The 12937-nt window shown below is 42.9% G+C and overlaps 1 protein-coding gene across 3 annotated transcripts in view; it reads right to left on the minus strand.

Moving 5' to 3' along the window:
• The window catches only part of HTR4 (5-hydroxytryptamine receptor 4), a 195239-nt gene extending 183821 nt beyond the window's left edge, over positions 1 to 11418 (minus strand). The window contains exon 1 of one of the 3 annotated variants that reach the window (XM_015452112.4): positions 10953 to 11027. The gene's annotated coding sequence lies outside the window, so the exon portion shown is untranslated. Of the gene's footprint in view, positions 1 to 10952 lie in introns of all 3 variants that reach the window. The other 2 variants (XM_045394373.3, XM_005558201.5) reach the window with 2 other exon arrangements.
• Between the last annotated feature and the right edge of the window lie 1519 nt (positions 11419 to 12937).

The following is a 12937-nucleotide window of genomic DNA, read 5'->3' on the forward strand; positions in this document are numbered from 1 at the left end:
GAAAAGAGATATAGTATGTGATCAGCAAGCATCTGAGAATAAATGGCATGGCATAGTCTGAAAGTCCTACTCAATAATTAGAGAAGGAATAATTAGCCTTGTCTTTGTGGCTCCACAGGAGAAATGGGTGCAAGGCTCACGAGGAGTTTGAGACTCACTGTGAGGTAATTCATTTCAATCATCAGTGCTGTCCAATTATTGATCTGTGTGCCTTGACAAGTGAAAGGATCCACCTCAGTAGGAGGCTTAGAGGCCAGAAAGCCATCAGATAGTCACGTTTGAGGGAAATAAACAAATCTTGGATGATTCTGAATTCTGAGGAAATCCAGGAATGCAACAAGAACAGAACTAAGAGGCTGTTTATTGTAGAGCAATGGTTCTCAAGTTTAGGCATGCATAAGAATCACCTAGAGGCTTGTAAAAATACAAAGGCTGGACCTTACCCCCAAGTTTCTGATGTAGTAGATTTAGAATGGAGAATCTACATTTTAACAGATTCACAGATATTACTGCTGCTGGTGGTTCAGGGACCACTCTTTGAGAACCACCGTGGCAAAACAGCAGTTCTCCAAGTGTGGCTCATATCCCACTGGAGAAAGGATATGGTCTTAGGCAGTAGGTATCTAGAGCATTAAGTACTCATCAGATCGTATGGCAAAAAAACGTGCTCCCTTTTAATTTTCTATTTTAGTTACTGTTTATGTTGATTTAAAGGATTCAAATAGGTGCTAGTTTATCTATGAAAACCCTCCTGTTATTTCCTAATCTCTCTTTTTAAAGGAAGAATAGGTCTCAGACTCACAGGTTTTTTTTCTGGAAACACTATTGTCTTAGTTGGGACCCCAAGAAGCGGAACTCTTGATAAGGACTAAATACACATTACTAATTTGGCAGGTGCCAGTACACAGATATGGGATAATAATACAAAAAACGGAATAAGGCACAGTCAATAAAATGTGTGTTATTAAGCCACTGAAGCTTAATCTCACAGGGAAGCTTTGGGAAATGGTGTAAAACATATGCCTCAGAATTCTCCCAGACAAGCGGGTAGGATGGTGGGGTGTGGATACTCCTGCACCCACAATTTGTTGGTTAGAGCTATCCAAAGTGGAACTTGGATTCTCAGGCACCTCCAATTTATTGTGCTTGTGTGCAAAGGGGATTCCAGTAGACTGAGAGCAGCCCTCCAAAAATGTTGCAGGTTCATCATTGGAAGTCTGACGGCTTACAGAGAAATGGTCAGGGGAACTACAGGGAAATGAAGCAACACCAACATTGTCTGTTCCAGCTATTTAGCTGAAATATAATATGAATACATTGTTCTTGGTATATTGTATTTGTTTGTACAGTTATCTTCTATTTCTTGCAATTGGTACTGGTTTTCACTTTTCAATTTTGTTTCCTTATAAAATAAATTTATTTAAGGAAAATTAATTGATCTAAAGAAAAATGTTACACAGTTAATGTTCCAGATGGTATGAAAAGGTGGCAAGAATCACGAAGGAGTAAAACTCAAACGACTGAAGTTTGAGAAATGCTGGCATAATGGTTTAAAGTGGGAGTTGGCTCTTTTTTTTTCCCTGTAAATGGCTATTTACCAAGTATTTTAGGCTGTCAAGAGCATAAGGTCACTGTTACAACTACTCAACTCTGCTGTGTAGTATGAAAACAGCCATTAACAATACATAAATGATGGACATGGCTGTGTTCCAATAAAACTAAATAAATGGACATAAAAATTTGAATTTTACATAATTTACACTTGTCACAAAATATTATTCTTCTTTTGATTTTTTTGAACAATTTAAAAACGTAAACATTTATTTTTTAGCTTGCAAGCTGTACAAAAACAGGCAGTGGGATAGATAGTTTGCCAACCCCTGATTCAAACCACAACCCTGGAATCTGTCCTAGTTCTATTAATTACCAATATGATGTTGGGCAAATTACTTGACTTTTCATAGCCTCAGCAGCCTCATCTGTATAATGGGGATAAACATACCAACAACCTCACAAGGTTGATGCAAAATTTAAAAATAGAAAATGAACACTTATAAAGCAGGTGCTCAATGAGTTCACAGTATGATGTTAGCCAGCTGTTGTAATAAGGTGGGTTCCACCTTTCCTGTGTCCCAATAATTTCTGGGTAGATATTTCTTACTCTGCTTCTTCACAAAGGCAGCTGTGCACCTAGTGGCCCATCTCCCCTACTTTGGGATGTGGCTACAGAAATTATTCCTCTTCTATATAGGATAAGCCTCTGAAGGCTGAGTTTGAAAAGGCCCAAAAGGTCTTGTCATTACTGATTTCAGAGGTCTGCAATTGGGAGCAGGTCAAATCAAAATTTGCATTTCATCTAAATATAACTCTTTACAACTAGTATTTTGAGTGTTACAGAATTATGCTGTTGACAGCAGTGGTTCTCAAACATTACTATATCTAAAAATCACACAGAAAACTGTAGGTTCAGGCACTGCCACATTCAAAGCATTTTTTTTTTTTTTAAGATGGAGTCTCGCTCTGTCGCCCAGGCAGGAGTGCAGTGGCCGGATCTCGGCTCACTGCATGCTCTACCACCCGGGTTCACGCCATTCTCCTGCCTCAGCCTCCCGAGTAGCTGGGACTACAGGCGCCCGCCACCTCGCCCCGCTAATTGTTTCGTATTTTCAGTAGAGACGGGGTTTCACCGTGTTAGCCAGGATGGTCTCGATCTCCTGACCTCGTGATCTGCCCGCCTTGGCCTCCCAAAGTGCTGGGATTACAGGCGTGAGCCACCGCGCCCTGCCTCAAAGCATTTTTGAATCATAAATGCCCCCGTGATTCTGATGAAGATGATTCCTGGAGAGCAGTTCAGGAGACACTGCAAGGATGGAGTGCAATCTGTCCAGGTGAGTATACCCTTCTGAAATCCTCTTTAATGAGTTTGCTGTATCTGTTTAAATGCCTCATTGGCTGAGAGACCTGGATTCTAGTATTTGCTCTGCGTGCCAAGAGAAAGGTTTCTGCAGGCATGTTTACCTCTGCTGTCCTTGCTCTATGCTATTTCTTCTGAACCTCCTGGATTAGGAAACCATTTATACAGAATTCTCCATTTCAGATATCATGTGCTAATGATCATATCCAATTAAACATGCCAGTGCAATCTCAAAAGACGTAGGCTATTTACAGCCTCTTAGATGAAAATGCTTGAGCAAAATCTACATTTTTCCTAGACTAATAAAATGTCACCTCCCCAAAGGCTGCTGTCAACAATCTCCTACCAAGAGTTTCTAAACCAACCCCTGGAACAAAAAATAAAATTATACCCATAGACTTTAGAGGGGTCCGTTTAACACAGAAGAAAGGGCTCCTGGGGAAGAAGCAGAAGAAGAGCAATGGCACATTTTTATAACAGACCAAGAACCTAACCCTTCACCTGTATTACCTCATTCACCTTCACTTCACACTATTCTCATTTCACAGATGAAGAAACTGAGGCATAGGAAAGAGGAGCCACCCAAAGCAATTCCAGACAGTGACTCCAGAGCCCAGAGTTTTAACCACTAAGTTATTCCACACACACACGCACACAAACCCAGATCTCAATGATCCCCTATCTCAGCTCTCCCAGCTTAATTTACTATTACTTATTTAGCTTCTCAAAGCTTCCAGAATGTCTACCAGCACTTGAAAGACAATACGTTTTTAACTAAGGCTCAATTTTGCTCTTGGCATCATGTGGCTTTGAGCTCCTCACTTTGCCCCAGGTTTATAGCTGTTCAGTGTGGTTAAGATATCCAGCCCATCTGTCTTATAGATCCACTACTATTCATGAAGTTCAAATAAGATACCTTATGTGAAAGTCCTCTGAACATTGCAAAAAGTTATCCAAAATGATAATTTCTCAGTCTGTCATTTTCATAAACCATTTTGAAACGTTGAGAAGGAAGAAAGAGTGCATTCATTTTATGAAATCATCTGTGTCAAAAATCAGATTTTCCAGAGATGTAAGGTAGATTGTAAAATACCAAAACTGCTGATCTCTGGGGGAGCAAAGAAACACTACTACTTGGAAGGTGGACTATTTTTTGTGGCTCAATGTAATGGAAATTATGGGAGCTTGAGAATCAGATAACCTGGGCACTGGACATTGCCCTGCCACTACCTGAACTTTAGTGAGTCTTTCCCTCTCCCCTTACAGGGGAGACAAAGCTGTTTGGTGGTTAATAAGGTGGTTAGGGCTGGGCTCGGTGTCTCATGCCTGTAATCCCAGCACTTTGGGAGGCCGAGGCTAGTGGATCACCTGAGGTCAGGAGTTCGAGACCAGCCTGGCCAACATGGTGAAACCCTATCTCTACTAAAAGTACAGAAATTGGCCGAGGTGGGCGGATCATGAGGTCAGGAGATCGAGACCATCTTGACTAACACGGTGAAACCCCATCTCTACTAAAGATACAAAAAATTAGCCAGGCGTGGTGGCAGGCGCCTGTAGTCCCAGCTACTCGGGAGGCCGAGGCAGGAAAATGGCGTGAACCCAGGAGGCGGAGCTTGCAGTGAGCGAGATTGCACCACTGCACTCCAGCCTGGGCAACAGAGTGAGACTCCGTCTCAAAAAAAAAAAAAAAAAAGTACAGAAATTAGCCGGGCGTGATGATGCATGTCTGTAGTCCCAGCTACTCGGGAGGCTGAAGCAGAAGAATCACTTTAACCCAGGAGGCTAAGGTTTCAGTGAGCTGAGATTGCGCCACTGCACTCCAGCCTCGTTGACAGAGCAAGACTCCATCTCAAAAACAAAACAAAACAAAAAAGAAGGTGCTTTGGAGATTCAGACTGCCAGTGTTAAGTACCAGCCCAATTACCACCTCATGAGTGACCTTGGACCGGTCATGTCACCTGTCTTGGTTTGTTTCCCCGACATAAAAGTAAGAATAAGAAACAACAACTTTGCAATCATCCAAAGAACGGATTGGTGAATAGATACACAGAAATATGACAAAGCAACTATGGTAAAATTAGAATTACAGAATCTTTTTCGTGACTATATGAGTGTTCACTATATAGCTCTTTCAACCTGTCCCTTAAGTATGTATTTTCATAATAAAATATTGGAAAATAAGCCTCAAAAAGGGCAACAACAGAGTTTTTAGAAAAGTTAAATGAGATACAGAGCTCTCAGCAATGCTCATGAAGGTGCTTGGCATTCAGTGATGACCTACTGTGCGGGTTGAAGATGAGATACAATCTGTGAGTTAGAGTCGTGCTAGGTGAACAGATGTGACAAACATGAGCAGAATGAGAAGCCAGGCCACATGACACAGAAACCAGGTGGACAGAGGGGAGCCAGGATGTGCCCACTGAAGTATCAGAGTCGAAGAGAGGTGCACGAATGGAAGGATCAGGATGTTGTGCCTGGGTTGCCTAATGTAGGGGAACCTCAAAAAGAAAGGCAGATCGTCTTTATTACAAGCCACAGTATGTGATTCTCCATCCAACATCCCTTTCAAAGAAGAAAAATACTGGCCTTGAAGTCAAACCTGCATTTAAATCCCGTCTTTGCCATACTAGTTGTGTGATAGGAGGGGACATTTATTCAGGCATCCACTACACCACTTGTCACTGGAAAACTTTACCACCACCACAAGATGAGCCTGTGGCAACTATGCTTCTGTTATGACTTCTTGGTCATAAACAGTTGAGCCAATCAGATTCTCTTTCTTGAGAATCTGAACTAAGAGAACAGACTCCTAGGAATGTGTCAAACTAATGGCAGAAGCAATGTGGAAAGGGTCATGAACTCCAGGAGCTGAGTTTTCTAGAATTGGCTGTTTTCCCATCCTTCCTGGAGCCCAGTTCCTTAACTCCATCATGAAAGCACCATTGTTTTTTCAATAAATCCCAAATTTTTGTTTAAGTAGCCAGCATTGGCTTTTATTATGTATAACCAATAAATATATTTACTAATACACCTAGCCTTCTAACTAATACAAGAGTTTAAGTGTCTAGGCCTTAGTTTTCTCATCTGTAGATGAGAGAGACAATACTTCTCTCAGAAGTTCCTAGAAAAATCAAAGACTAGGTGCACGAAATATACATACGATAAATATTCAATAAACATTATTTAAACTAAAGCTGAGTTTCAGAACAGATCTTTTTGAGCAAGTGCTTAGAGACATCTTGCTTGGATGGGGAATGTGTGATCGTGAAAAAAAAAGAAGCTAATATTCAAGAAAAAGGAAAGAGTTGATTGAATTTGAAATTCGGTTTTAAAAGAAACTTTCTGATTGAGATATCAAACATTAAATTAGTTCTACGTAAATATGCAGACTTAAATTTCTGTTGGGTTTCTCCATAGTGCTAATGTGGATTTGAAAAGGAAAGAAATACAAACTTCATGGACAGATAATATATTTTTCTTAACTTAGAGAGACTCTTCAGAATTTATCTGGCAGTAGACAAGATATTAAAGGACTTTTGATTTGGATTACTCTGTGAGTAATGAGGAAATTTATCATCCAAATTAAGGTAGCAGTGGGGGTAGGTGAAGACAAGGAACATGACAAGATCTAAGACCAGAATTAATTCAACCTAGAGGTACAATTGCTGAGAAAAAGCAAAGGTTTTTCTGAAACTCAAAATAAGAGGCAAAGCTTAGATGCTTAGTAAGAAATGTCAATTCATCCCTAGTAATTATTGACCTTTCAGTCTTGTTCCACTCATTGATTCTCATTAATCCAAATGTTTAGTTATCTTAAAATCAGATATATTTTCATTCCAAAAATCCAAGTGGCTGGATTGTGAGTTCATTTTTGTTCTTTAGGTCTTAACCCAATAGTTCTCAGATAGTGGTCTCAAGACGTGGAGCAACATCATCACCTGCGAACTTATTAGAAATGTAAATTCTCAGACCTTAACCTAGGTGAATCAGAAACTTTGGGAATGAGGAGCAGCAATCTGTGTTTTTTTTAAATTAATTTGTAATTTTTGTGGGTACATAGTAGGGTGCACGAGATGTTTTGATACAGGTATGCGATGTGAAATAATCACATCATGATCATGTAAAATGGGGTATTCATCCCCTCAACCATTTATCCTTTGTGTTACAAACAGTCCAAATATTCTGTCACTCATGAAAGTATGAGAACCACTGTCTTAACTCAACCATGAGGCTGGTAAAGCCAGCGCTCTATCATTTATTCACTGGCAGTTACCAAACCTGTGAATTTGTTGACATAGGGTCTTAAAAAAACAGTCAACCTTTTTAGACGTGCCTTAGATTTGCAAGCATATTAGTAATTGGTAAATGGTAAGGCAGTCATTGTTACTCAGACTATATTTAAGGCTAGCCCTATGAATAAGTCTACTTGGTAGCCATTTACATTGTATTTCCCTCTGTTCAAATCTGTACTACTTTCTACTGCCTCAATAGTATAAAAAAGTCAACAGCATGCAGAATGGAGGAATCAAGGGGCAAATCAAGAAGAATAAAGACAGAGCTTTTTTTAAAAAAATGGCAACTTTAATTTTGACAAGAGAAGAAATATCTAAAGTTTAGATTGATGGTAAGGAGAGCTTAATGGAAAAATAAAGGTATAATTCATTGTTCCTTTCTCCATCCCTCCTCTCCCCTGCACCTCCCCACTTTTCCATTACCCAACCCTGCCGCACCCCTCTCACTCTGCATATGCCTTTGAGCTATTTCTGAATAACAGAGAGGGGGTGAAGACATAAAAATGAGATAAATCACATTTCAGCTCAAATCACATTTCAGTTCAACACAACGCACAACCTCATAGTCTCTAGCCTGTTTTCTAGAGGGAGACTTGGATATACAACCGGGCTTGAGGATACCTAAGTGCTTTTCCACCCTGTAATACCAAGATCCCGTTCATGCAAGGCACTGTAATATGGAGGTTCAGAGCATGGATTCTGGAATCAGACAACACACAATTTCATCCCAGCTTCACTGATCCATAACTGAGAAAACTTGGGCACATTATTTTACCTCTCTAAGTCTGAGTTACCGCATTGCTAAAATGAGAGTAACAGAAGTGTGTATCCTATGAATCCTTTCATAGGATTCTTAATGAAGATTAAATAAGATCATTCTCATTAAGCATTTAGAACAGTGTCTGGCACATATCAAGGTCTAGATTAATGTGAGCTATTAAGATTATTATTATATTGCCTCCCAAATGCTTCTCAGCCTTCAGCAGCATGTTGAGCATTTCCAGGCATAGCAACAAGGCAGTGAAAAGCAGGAGGGATAAAGGTAAATGTGTGAGGGTGGTAAAGTTGGAAGCGGGTGGGAAGGCAGCTAGCAACACAGCAATTCATCTATTTATTTAAAAACTTTGTTGTAAGATGTTTCTATACAAGGTTACAAGACTCGTGTTTGAATTACAGCAGTGGTTTTCAAATGGAGTGGTGGGAGGAGGGGTATTTTGCCCACCCACCCTCCGGGACATTTAGCAATGCCTAGAGAAATTTCTGGTTGTCACAAGTAGGAGTTGCTACTGGCATCTAATGAATGCCAGAGACGCTGCTGAACATTCTATGATGCAGAGCACAGTCCTCACAACAACGAACTATCTAGCTCAAAATTCCAATAGTGCCAAGAAATCCTGAATTACTGCATGGTGTGAAGTTAGCTTAATAAGGCTGGACACATTTTTCAATATTCAAAAAAGCAATGATATGGAAGATTGAATTTTCATATCAACAAATTGATTGGTTAAATATCAGAAGGTAACCATAAGAAATTAGGTGAAATGTTTCCTGCTACAAACAAGAACATCAATGGCAATCAGAGAATTCTAGCATTGAGAGAATCCTTGGAAATGATCTAGTGACTAGATTCTAGTTGAAATCATTCATCACATTTCACAGGTGAAGAAACCGAGACTTAGAAAGGTAAAGAAACTTGATCTATGTCACACAATGATGCTAAAGCCATCCTCCAGATTCTTCCAAAAAACTAATTTAACTTGTTAGTCAGATAGTGATAATATCAAGGGTGTTCAATTCATGTATTTGCTTTGCATTTTTTCAGTGATCATAGTCTATATTTATTCCTATCTCCAGAAATTCCCAAATAAGGGCCTTACCTGATAAGGTGGTAGCAGTGGGAATGAAAAAGAAAAACAAAATAAATTTAAGAGGTATTGAGGGAAAAATAGATAAAACCTGCCTATTGATGAAAACTACGGCAGCTACTGATGAAGGAAGAGGAGGAATAAAAAGGTGACTTCACTTCCCAGCCTGGGTGATGTAGAGGATGGTGGTGTTCAATCACAGGTGGAAAAATCAGGAGGCGGCTTGGGGTAGCAGGATGCTTATGTTGGATTTCAGGTGCTGTCCTTTAGTCTGTGATGTTGGGGAAGGAGATGAGGAGATGAACAGAATCAGGGAGGTCCAGAAGAGCAGGGTGAAAGAATATACATTTGATTTGTTGGCTTCAAGGATGCTTTTGCCCCCAGAAGGAACAGCATCAGGACTGAAATCCAGGTAACTCAGAGGAACCAGACACACTACTGTCCTCTGGGCCCTGGGGCCTCCTTCTGCTCCATATGAGCTGGACTAAATGCTACCTGAAGCTCTTGCTAGCTTCAGTGAGCTACAGTTCTCCTAGCATTTAAATGATGACTGTAGCTCTCCTCTATAATAATTATTATAATAAGGATATTTCCCACAGGAGGGAATGATGCAAACATAAGAGAGATTTTAAGATGAGAATGCATGAGGAAAATAAACATGATTAAGAAATGACTTGCTAACGCGGCAAAACCTCTTTACTTTTTACTAATTTTTTTTCCTGACACTTGTATATTTCCTAGGTGAGAGCTGCTCTTCAGAACTCTGCAGGTCTCATCCCTGCCCTGACTTTTTCCTTGTTTCCAGGGCACTGCATCCACCACCCACATCCTTTTCCTTCAAAACCCGTGCTCACCAGGAGCACGCAGCAACATCTCCCTTGGTCACTGATGCTGAAGTTCCATTCCGGCGACAGGGTAAATATCCACTACTGCCCACCACAGTCACCCACAGCTTTAAGGGCCAGAGAATCCATCCCAGCGATAGAAGACAGGGAGGGCAAACTCGAACCAGTGTCCTTCCATCAAAAGCCTCCTTCGGTTCATGTCAAACCTATACCCTAAGAAACATTCTATTTCTTCCTTTGATTGGACCAAATGGAAATCAAGCCAAGATTTTCTCTTAACATTGAACTCTAGGAAGACAAGCTCATGCCTACCACTTTTTCACCTCTGCCAGCTGCCACTTCCTTGTATCAACAGCCGCTTCTTTCAAAGGCAACTAACAGCACAGTGCCGCACAGGGTAGCAAGCTGTGAGGAGATGCATCTGAAATTGGGATTGGGATTCTGTGAAAGGCAACTGCAGGATGGTTGCGAGTACCAGCAGTGACCGCCAAGGCTTTATGCAGCCCCACACACTCGTGGCCACATATACACACACATCCAAGTGGACGCTCAAGACACACTATCTTGTCTCTCTCTCTCATACACACACACACACGCATGCACAGCACAGTCTCTGGGCTGCACATCAAGGACCAGCCATACAGTCCACACACACATCCAGTTACACACTTGGCTATGGATGCACAGCCTGTGCGTGCTTTCTCTTACAAACACGCACACACACAAATCTTTACATACACAACCTCCCTTGTATAGTCAGTGAGCACATATGCAGTTTCACAAGTACTTACATACACAAGTGCAAAGCAACAGCCTCAAGCCTACAGTGATCCCACGCTGGAAACACGTCGTATACAACCAGCCAGCCCACCTACACCCTGAGCCGCCCCGCAGCCCACCCTGCCGCAAAGTCAGGTCTCCTGAGTACTGAACCCCCAAGCCCCCGACCCCGTCGTGCTGCCCCGCCCCCGCCGCGTCCCCACCGGCACCCGTGGGCTCCTGGGGTCCCGACCCCCAGCGCACTTGCCGCACATACCCGCTGCCGAAGGCGACGGAGCGAGGCGCCCTGGCAGATTCAAGCGGCCACCCCCAGCCGCCGAGCCGAGCTTCTGCCGCCGCCGCTGCTGCTGCGCTCCCAGCAGCTGCCTGCGCCCTCCCCACCGCCCCCTCGGGTGCGGGCTCCAGCCCCCGCGCTGGGGAGCCGGCGGGCTCGAGGCGCGGGCCAGGGGCTGTGGACGCAGGACCCCAGCTCCGGATCACCTGGGCTCGCCGCGCATGGTTCTTCTCCCCAACCGAGCCGGACTCCACGGGATCAACAGCCCCCAGCCCCGGTGGTCCCCGCTGCCCTGCCCGCTGCCGCCCCCACTGGGCGCCAGGGACAGCGGGGGTGCCGCTCTGCCAGCACGGCGCACAGGGGAGTGGGCGCAGAGGCGGGCTGGGGCGATCTCACCCGCTCCGGGCTGGCCAGCACGCGCCCTCCCTGGCCGGAGCGCTGCCCATCTGATGGAGGTCAGGCGGGAGCCCTGGGTTGATTGCAGGCTCCTGGGTGACCTTGGACAAGTTGGTTAGCCTCTCTGAGTGCCGACTTCCTCTATTCAAAGATAATAAATATGAAAGCGTTTGTGGTGTCCTGTGCCAGGGAAATCCTGTCCCTGTATAGTTTACTTCCTTCTTATGCCTTTGCCTCTGCCAGAGCGGGGAGAGTTTGGGAGCAGGGTTCAGAGCGAGCTTAGTAGCACCTTGGATATAAGACTCAAGTTTTTCAGAGGCAATGATTCCATTTGCCTGAAGTCTTCCTAAATCATCCTGTCCATATTGATAGTCTACTCTTTGCTGTCTAGCCTGTCCTCCCAGCTTTGAACACCTGTGACCTTGAGCATGTAATTAAACAAGAGTCAAGCCTCAATGCTCCCATCTGTAACACGGGCATAAACTCACGGTTGTGTGGTGCTGGTGTGCCACTTAGTGAGCTGCAGTATCTGTGAGGGACGGTGACAGAGTGAAAACCGTTTTTCCTCAACACGTGTGAAAAAGCCTCAAATTCCAAGGATAAAATAATTCAAGAGTTAGACTAGTCATGTTGGGAAGGGCAAGGGCGAGCAGAGCCTTCCTTCACGGGAGGCAGGCAGGGAGCAAAGGGGGTAATGGGTGAGTAATTCACCCCCTCAAGGGCCACTGAGGCCTCCTGGAACCTAAACAAAACAGAGAAACTGTGGACAGTGATTAACTTCTGAAAGTAAATAAATCTGCCAAGACAATCTTAAAAAATATTAACTTACAATTGTGAGCACATCTCAAGTGAACTGGAAATTTAAATTGACCAACTTATTCATGCTAGAAACCTTTGAATTGGTCCCTTTCTTAGTTTCTCTCTGTTGATATGCCTTGTCTCTCATTTTCCCTCTATTTTGTTAGGTCCGTCCTTCTTCCTCATGGTCTATATTTCTTCCCCATCTTACTCTTACACTTTTTTCTCTCTTCTTTCCTTCTCCTCCCATCTGAGTTCCCATTCTGTGTATCTCTTCTTCACCATCTTTGTGCCGAGTTTTTATCTCAACATCTCTCAGCCACTTCCACCTATTAGTTCTTTCCCTGTTGTGTATGTCTTGAATATGTATTTATCTCATATCCCCTATGAAAAATGTAAAAGCAGAGGAGCTGTAGATTATTTCTCTAACGACAATAAGATCTGAACTTGAATTTACCACTATTCCCCTTCCCTAAACCAAACACCTCACTTAAATGACACCATTATCCTCACTCATGGATGCTCAAAGCCTGAATCATCTTTGACACCTCCACCTCTGTTCCCCTTCTCCCCACTTTCTACTCAAACATTTGCCAATTCCTGGGAAGTCTATTCCCACTCTGTCATTTGCATCTGTCCCTTCCTTCTTATTTCCACTGGGCCTAATTATATATCTATTTTTTGGTAATCATCAAAGATTTTCTAACTGGTCTTCTCTCCCTGCAGTCCATCTTCTTCACTGAGGTCAGCATGGTCTTCCTCAGGCAGATAGA

Source organism: Macaca fascicularis, chromosome 6, assembly GCF_037993035.2.
Source record: "Macaca fascicularis isolate 582-1 chromosome 6, T2T-MFA8v1.1".
Classification (NCBI taxonomy): Eukaryota; Metazoa; Chordata; class Mammalia; order Primates; family Cercopithecidae; genus Macaca; species Macaca fascicularis.